The sequence below is a fragment of the Sus scrofa genome, chromosome X, assembly GCF_000003025.6.
Source record: "Sus scrofa isolate TJ Tabasco breed Duroc chromosome X, Sscrofa11.1, whole genome shotgun sequence".
In the NCBI taxonomy this organism is placed as follows: Eukaryota; Metazoa; Chordata; class Mammalia; order Artiodactyla; family Suidae; genus Sus; species Sus scrofa.
In genome coordinates, this window is record NC_010461.5 from 4,494,230 (window position 1) to 4,501,121 (window position 6,892).

The 6,892-nt window shown below is 43.4% G+C and overlaps 1 long non-coding RNA gene across 1 annotated transcript in view; it reads left to right on the top strand.

Annotated features, from left to right (window-relative positions):
• The window catches only part of LOC102166006, a 250,348-nt gene extending 245,647 nt beyond the window's left edge, over nt 1-4,701 (top strand). The window contains exon 4 of the long non-coding RNA XR_002340685.1: nt 3,918-4,701. This is a non-coding gene — a long non-coding RNA (uncharacterized LOC102166006). The remainder of the gene's footprint in view (nt 1-3,917) is intronic.

Sequence of the window (6,892 nt, forward strand, 5' to 3'; positions counted from 1 at the left end):
GAACACATGCATACAGTGCAAAATTCAAAGGTATAATAGGACAAACTGTGTAAAGGAAGCCTCTTTGCTGGGCTGTTTGCCTCTGCCACCTGCTAGAATCTACCCTGTTTCTGTATTTGTGCAAAATTCCCTTTTCCCCATGTTTATCCTATTCAAATCAAATACTCAGGACTAAATGAAGAGAAACCCATAGAGACAGGATTGGGGGTGGTATTTGAAGTCACCAACTGACTCTACAATTTTCCTCTGCTTCAAAGATTAAAAAGCATAGATGGCGTGGGGAGAAAGAAGAAGCCTGGAGATGGAGACAGATAAAAATCCCGGGAGCCGCACTGCAACCCATGGTCCTGAGCGGCAAAATGCCTGCAGGGTGACTGTCTGGAGGATGATAAATTATCTCTCTTGTCTCCCAAAGCATTTGCAAAAGCAACGTTTTAAAGAACATACAAACTATTAGTAAGGTCCACGTGTTTATTTAGCCAGCGCCTCACTAAGGCACAGTGTTACCAGTAGTGCTACAGTGCTACAGTGACACTTGTCTGGGATGCTGCAGAAGGACTGCTGTGACACAAGAAGATCCTGGAAACAGATTCGAACTTGTGGAGAGGCAGGACAAATTCTTGAGAAGTGTATACTATTTGTGATTCATTTCAGGAGCATACGTGGCTTAGATGCTAGGTGACAGCAGGTTGATAGGTCATAGGCGAGATAGAGAGAGAATCATACACAAGTCTGGTAGTGAATGTGGCTGTGAGCAGAGAGAACTAGCTGGAGCTGGTCACATCATCACAGGAGGGCATGGTTTTTCCATAGGGACTATCAGCCTTCCCTCTTGCTATGAGCCAGCTTACCCTTGGTATAGAGTCAAAGAGTGTACAGAGTCACAGACACCCCAGCCCATTTCAGTAGACTCCCCACCTCCTGCAACCACAGAGATGCCTCAGCCCCCCATGATATGGGTCAGTGGTGACTAACGGCTGACTGGCTGATCTGTCCTAATTTACCCAATGCCATCTCATCACCATGGCAATCCAGGGGGTTCTTAGGAGCCATCAGGCAAGTACCACAAGAGGAGCACACTGAGTTCTAGAGAGAATCGCTGATTTTCTGCAGGTCTCCTAAGTCATAAGCCGCAAGGCTCATATCAGACCTCGAGCTGCATGGTTCCACCAGGCGATAACCCTCAGGCCACCCCAGCTGAGGCGCACACATGAGAACGCTGGGAACTAGGTGAAAGCGTGCAGAGGTATTTGGCCCTGCACACCCATCTTCTGTGACCACAGAGTCCAGGAGTGCAGAGGAGGGGGGTCTGAATGTTGACCTTTGTCCCTGCAGTTTCCTCTCATTAGCAAACTCCATTGTCAAAATAATTAGGCTTCTCATCATCAGAGGCAGCTCCCAAGAGTCCAGGGATGGATCCATCTGAGGACTAGCTCTGAAGATAACACAGCCTTCTCCAGTCTCAGGAGACTGAAAAGGCTCAACTCGGAGAGCAGTGTTCTCTTTGATGTACGAGGCATGTCTGTAGGTGGCGGAGGGACAAGTTGGGACAGGGAGATGGTGAAATTGTGTGTGTCGCTTTACCCAGGCTGTGGTGCCCAGGCATGGGGTCAACCCCAAGAGTGGAGGTTGGGATGAAGGAGTTCGGCGCCTGTGATGAATTGCTGAACATCAGTTGACTTGACGGAAACTACCCTCTATCATATATGCAGATCCCATCCACTCCCCGGAAAACCATAGAGCAAAAGCTGAGATTGCTTTGAGTCAATGAAATTCACCCTCAAGATGGTAGCATAGAAAAATCTCCAGTTTCCAGCTGACCCTACGAATTTCAGACTTGGCAGAAACACAATAATGTAAGCCACCTTCTCAATGATAAATCTCAATATATAGCTCTAAAGATAGATGGACCTCCAAACATATACAGTTATCTCACTGTCTACCAGTATCTATCTATCTATCTGTCCATCCATCCATCCATTCACCTATCTTCTATATCTATCCACCCATCCATCCCTCCATCTATTGTCTGTCTGTCCATCCGTTCATCTCTCTCTCTCAATGGTTTTGCTTCTTTGGAAAATCCTGACAGATATACTCAGTGTGGAGAGACTGGTACAACAGCAAATCACCAAGAGCTTTCAGGTAAAACATCTATTGACAACACCAATTTGCTTTCCTTCAAGTTTCCTAAGATTTGATTCCTTCCCTCCAGGGCTTCTGTCCAGATACGTTCACAGTATTTCATCTTTTGTTTCCAATCGGTCTTTTCTTTGCTCATCCTTCTTCATCTTCATGATTACGTATTTCCTTCCTCGCCTGCTCTGTTTGCTTTCTTCTCTAACACTTCATTGGCAAGCCTGTGTTCATTTATTATTTCAACAGAATTGTCCAATATAATATCCCTACAAAGACTCACTATTTATCAGTCACTTTAATATGTCAGCTAAGGAGCCTGATCTGCTGGGATCCCAGGAGATGAAAACATGCTTTGGTGTTAATGGATTCAGGGGAAACTCCTGTCCAGTGAAATTAATTACTCATGCAGTTAATATCCAAATATGTTTTGTACATAGTATCTATCTTTCAACCCTGTAGCCAGGCGTGAATACTGACGAACATGTCTTATTTGCAACAGTGATACCTAATCATTGTTTTATTCTAAATTTCTAATTTGTTTTATTCTAAATATTCTAATTTGTAAAATACAATAATAATAATAATTTTTTTTTTTTTTTTGTCTTTTTGCTATTTCTTTGGGCCGCTCCCGCGGCATATGGAGGTTCCCAGGCTAGGGGTCTAATCGGAGCTGTAGCCACTGGCCTACGCCAGAGCCACAGCAACGCAGTATCCGAGCCACGTCTGCAACCTACACCACAGCTCACGGCAATGCCGGATCGTTAACCCACTGAGCAAGGGCAGGGACCGAACCCGCAACCTCATGGTTCCTAGTCGGATTCGTTAACCACTGCGCCACGACGGGAACTCCTATAATAATAATTTAAAAAGGAGTTCCTGTCGTGGCTCAGCGGAAAAGAATCTGACTAGGAACCATGAGGTTGCGGGTTCAATCCCTGGCCTCGCTCAGTGGGTTAAGGATCTGGGGTTGCGCGAGCTGTGGTGTAGGCCGGCAGCTGTAGCTCTGACTGGACCCCTAGCCTGAGAACTTCTGTGTGCCTTGGGTGCAGCCCTAAAAAGACAATAAATAAATAAATTTCATTTGTACCTTCAGATGGTAAACTTGACTGTTAACCCAGAAAATTAATGTTTACAAAAGCAATATGGTGCTGTTATTTCATCAAAGGTCACTCGATACAATTTAATAGCGGTCTGGTGCCGGAAAATCTCTTAACACAAACACAGCTCTTGCAGTTTATGACTTGAAAGCAAAAGCAATCAACTTTTAAATTTCTACAAACATCTTATATGCCTGCAATATTCCTTAACTAAGAAAGTCTTTACCTTTTTCCCTGTTCCAGTTAGTGTGTGCATTTTAAGTAATAAGTGGAGGAAACAGAACAGGAAGAGAGAAAAGACACATATAAAAAGATATATCAGTAGGTAACATTAAAAGGAAAACATATATTGTAAAATAAAGGAAGAAATTTTATTGTTTCTGAGAGTGCCCCTTCTCTGTTAAAGTCATTTTTGTAAATTATTTTCCTTGGTTCCCTGTGCTCCTTAAATTTTCTCTGATGTCTTTGCAATGATACTGCTTTGCAGAGCTATCTGAATTATGTCAGATATACAGATCACATGAGTAGGTAGCCATAGCAACGGACACCACAGGTAATGGTTCTGATTTTATATAGATTCATGAGCCCTTAAAATTAGACCTTTTCCATTTTAAGAAAAAAAAAAAATCTCTACCCTGAAGAATTAGGTATACAGAAAATGTTTGCCTATTCCCATTGCAGGCACAAATGATGGCTTCATGGTTAAAGTAAGAGTGGATAAGAAGGGCCGAAGAAGCTGTCGAGGCTCTCTTGAAGACGTCCGATGTGCCAACGGTACGTTGACATCGAAAATCCATCCACCTGCGTCCTCCATGAGTGGAGTCATCTAAGAGATCTCACCACCATAAGGTACCTCCATATTTATGCCCTTAAGAACGGGCACAGTCTATGAAGGAGAGCTTTGCTTTGCAAAGGTAATGTTTTGCTAGGTGCCGTCTTCACGATGTCTTAATGCATCAGGTCAGCAGTAATGAGACAGGATGATACGAGGGCAGCATCTTAATGAATGACTGCAGCCTAATCTGGTATTTGCAGAAGTGCCTTTTTCTCAGGTGTGGAACCCGGGTTAACCCTCGCTCTTCCTGTCCCTCCACCACACTTTCCGACACTCAGGAAGCTCTCCAGTAGGATACGTGGCAATTATGAGGAGCTGATGGACACTTTAGAAGGCTTAGGGTGTGGGGCATCTTTTCCAAGGAAAGATTGAAAGCAAGACCGTTAATGTCAGTAAACACTCTTCTTGCTGTGAGCACCTCATTTTCTCCTCAAAAATTGCCAACCAATCTCTGTAATAAATGACATTTAATTTTCAGATCCTCCACCAATGCATACCAGCCTACATTAGCTTCATCACATCCTCCTCTGGATCATCCATTATTTTGGAGAATCCATATTTGTGGAGGAACCTTCAGTGCCTTTCAGGAAGAGCAAGACGCCTGTTTGAAAAGGCAACATGCGGAGTTCCCTTCCTTAGCATCCATGAGGACGCAGTTTTGATCCCTGGCCTCACACAGTGGGTTAAGGATCCAGGGCTGCTGTGAGCCGTGGTGTAGGTCTCAGATCTTGCATTGCTGTGGCTGTGGCACAGGCCAGCGGCGACACTTCCAATTCAACCCCTAGCTTGAGAACCTCCTTATGCCGCAGGTGTGGCTCTGTCCTGCTTTACACCAGAGTGGACTATATCCAGTCTCTTGGGATAGACCATGATGGAAGATAATATAAGAAAAGGAATATATATATACACGTGTGTATATATATGCCCAGTCATACATACATATACACACACATATATATATACATATATATGTCATATATATGTATGACTGGGCCCCTATGCTATACAGCAGAAATAGACTCAACCCTGGCAACTATACTCCAATAAAAATAAAAATTTTTTAAATTGTTCAGTGATCAAAAAATTGGGACATCCTGGAGTCAACCCATTTGAAAGAGTTTTAGGGTTCTGTATTTGTTTTATTTGTTATGTTCTTAAACGTGTGAATTCCTAGAATACTTATCATACTTGTTTCCATCTCCAGGGGGCTACGTGATATGCATCAATTCACAAGTTTGTTGGAGGGCAGAACCCTGATTTTCTTGACTCACTCAACACCTATTAGAAAAGCTCGTGAGCCTGTCCCTCTAAGGACCTGGGAATCAATGCATTATTTGTTTAATGCCCTGATGGTAAACACCACGGGATGGCTAATGGAAGGAGCCACTGGCCATCTCTCAGGCGAGAGCTGTGGACTGCACAGTAAGAACACAGTGGGGAAAGGTACACAGTGGTAGAGAAACGGAAAGAGGGTATGCTCACAGTCTGCAAGTAGCCATGAGGGAAGCCTGACAACTCTGCTTGGGTTTTCGGAAGACCCGAAGCGTTTTTTTCTTTTTTTAAATTGAAGTATAGTTGATTTACAATGTTAAGTCAATTTCTGCTCTACAGCAAAGTAATTTAGATACACACACACACACACACACACACACATTATTTTGTATAAACTTTTCCATTATGATTTGTTAAATAGGACTTTGTCATTTTTTTCATCCTGTAGAGAATAGTTTCTGTCTGCGGACCCCAAACTCCCAATCCATCCCTCCCCTGTCCCCTCCCCCTTGGCAACCGTAAGTCTGTTCTCTATGTCTGTGCATTTGTCTCATAGGTAAGTTCATTTGTGCCACCTTTTAAAATGATATCATATGATATGTGTATTTCTCTGTCTGACTTCACTTGGTATGACAATCTCTGATTCCCTCATGTTGCTGCAAATGTCACTGTTCCTTTTTTATGGCTGAGTAGTATTCCAATGTATATATGGACCACATCTTCTTTATCCATTCCTCTGTTGATGAACATTTAGGTTGTTTCCATGGCTTGGCTATTGTGAATAGTGCTACAATGAACATAGGGGTGCATGTACCTTTTTGAATTATAGTTTTGTCTGAATATGTGCCCAGGAATGGGATGGCTGGGTCATGTGGTCATTTTATACTTAGTTTTCTGAGGTGCCTCCATAGTGTTTTCCATCGTGGTTGCACCAGTTTACATTCTCACCGACAGTGTAGGAGGGTTCCCTTTTCTCCACACCCTCTCTAGCATTTGTTATTTATAGACTTACTAATGATGGCCATCCTAACTGGTGTGAAGTGGTACCCCATTGTAGTTTTTACTTGCATTTCTTTAATCATTTACCACGATGAGCATCTTTTCACATGCCTGTTGGCCATCTGTATGTCTTATTTGGAGAAATGGAAAGACCTGAGATTTTTAAGATTGATCTGGGCAGTAATGTTAAGAAATAAACTTTTCTTTTTTTTTTGTCTTTTCTAGGACTGCACCTGTGGCATATGAATGTTCCCAGGCTAGGAGTCCAATCGGAGCTGTAGCTGCAAGTCTACGCCACAGCCATAGCCATGTGGGATCCAAGCCGCGTCTGCAACCTACACCACAGCTCACAGCAACGCTAGATCCTTAACTCACTGATTGAGGCCAGGGATTGCACCCACAACCTCACAGTTCCTAGTTGGATTCGTTAACCACTGAGCCATGACGGTAACTCCCAAGAAAGAAACTCTTCAAAAGACAAAGGAATTGACTTTGCCTCTTGCATTTTACACTTTGGCTTTCTCCAGTCCCGGCCGCCTGGCACACGCTG